The 1,923-nt window shown below is 33.3% G+C and overlaps 1 pseudogene; it reads right to left on the minus strand.

The window, feature by feature from the left end:
* Positions 1-347: 347 nt before the first annotated feature.
* LOC101992610 lies at positions 348-851 on the minus strand (annotated as a pseudogene).
* Positions 852-1,923: the final 1,072 nt, after the last annotated feature.

Consider the following 1,923-nt stretch of genomic DNA (forward strand, 5'->3'; position numbering starts at 1 on the left):
TCCAATTCCTCAGTAATCAGGATAACTATCACAATGCTTGGGGTTATGCTGCTGGCGAAACTGCAAATGGACACACCTTTTGATATCTAAAAGAATTTGAATGGCAGAAGCACTAAAATAAAAGAAAAGCACTATTTTTCATATCTATCTCAAATACATGGATCCAAGAAAATTTTGCTTTTTAAAATATCTCCCAGTAATACTGAGGGTTCATTTTATACTTTTCTTTGTGTTGTCATTTAAATGTAGGAATAATTACCAATTAGCATGGTATTTGCAGCCTGGCAATCAAAGGGAATTCTGCAATGCTAAGTCATTTATATTACTCTTTTTCTTTCTGATTATATCATTGCTGTTTGGAGTTTCATGAGAACAAATGAATCAACTTCCTGCTTTAGATTGAATCATTCATCTTGAACCAGGTTATTCTGCAAGATGGAACATCTGTGTTAAAATTTGAAAAGTCAAAGCAGAAAGTACAATCATAGAAAGCCAGAGAGTTCAGCAGAACATCTAGACGGAAGTCTGTTTGTAGTTTTTGGTATCCAAGACCTTTTTGCCACACATTGCACAGATGCCTTTTTTGTAGGCACAGCCTTGGCAGTAATGAGAACCTGGCTGGTGTACAGAACTTTTACAGATTCTGCAAGTGGAGAACTTATTCTTTCCATACGGATCAAACCTTGCTTTTTTTGAAGTCAAAGCTTTGTTTTCATTCAGCTTCCTTCCTTCACTTTCTGTGGTGTTCCGTGCACCATCTTTCCATGTATCTGGAGTGATAACTCTGCCGAGTTTCTTTTCACATTTTTCGCACACCATCCTTCCACGAACGGTCCCCTCAAGCGCTAAAGCAGGAGCAGCGGCCAAAAGACCATTTATATTACTCTTAAGTTTGATTATGTATTTATCTAAACCTAATGTGTGAAGTGTGTTATCAATACTTTACATTTAAAACTAAACAGAATTCAATAAAGAATAATTGGTTTTAAAATACATAAAATATTTAATTAGATTTATTTTTCTAATTTCTAGGCTAAATTTTTTTACAGAAATACGTTAGATCCTTATGATTTGTACTTGATTTGACATTTTGTGATTTTTTTTCCCCTGGTTTGGAGTCTGGGTTCTGGGGATAGAGTCCAGGTCCTTATTGTGTATGCCAATATAAGGCATCTAACACAGAGGTACAGCCTCAGTCAAACGCTTGCATTTGACTTTTAATTATAATAGAGAATTTTGAATGAGATCATTAGTGTAAATAATATAATTGTCTCAAGGTTTATGAAAACATTGACTACAGTAATGAGATTAATGATTGCTGAAATGTAAGCAAGGAAAAAGTCATAAAATAAACACGCATTATTTAATAAATTGTGTCTCTATTTTTACTCACCTAAATATCATCAATTCATTAACAGAATGAAGTCAGGGTAATATTGATTAATTTTAGTAGTTTAACATTCAAGCACACTAACTTTAAAAGTTTGTCATCATAAAGTTGTTTATCAAGATAAAAGGATATAGTATATGTGGTTATATTTTGGATCGTACCAATTTGTTAGTTTGATTGATGATTTGTAATTAGTCAGACAGTGCATTCAGCTCCATATGGGTCTGTGCTTTGCTTACCATGATTATCAGTAGTAGGCTTTCTTATCCCTTTCTTGAAAATTATAATAGTTTTGCCTGAGTCCCCTTCCTTCTTTCTGAAATTCTTTTTTTTAATTATCAAAACCAATATTTTTAATTTACTTTTAGTGAAGTTAATTATAATATCAACACCCCCAAAAAACAAAAACCTGATGAAAAGCCCATTCTTTTGTAAGTGTACTAATTACTTTTCTTTTTTTTTAATTGAGAAAAGGAAAAAAAATTTCCACCTCCACCCAGCCTCCCATTTCCCTCCCCCTCCTCCCACCCTTC

Source organism: Microtus ochrogaster, linkage group LG3 (genome assembly GCF_000317375.1).
Source record: "Microtus ochrogaster isolate Prairie Vole_2 linkage group LG3, MicOch1.0, whole genome shotgun sequence".
In the NCBI taxonomy this organism is placed as follows: domain Eukaryota; kingdom Metazoa; phylum Chordata; class Mammalia; order Rodentia; family Cricetidae; genus Microtus; species Microtus ochrogaster.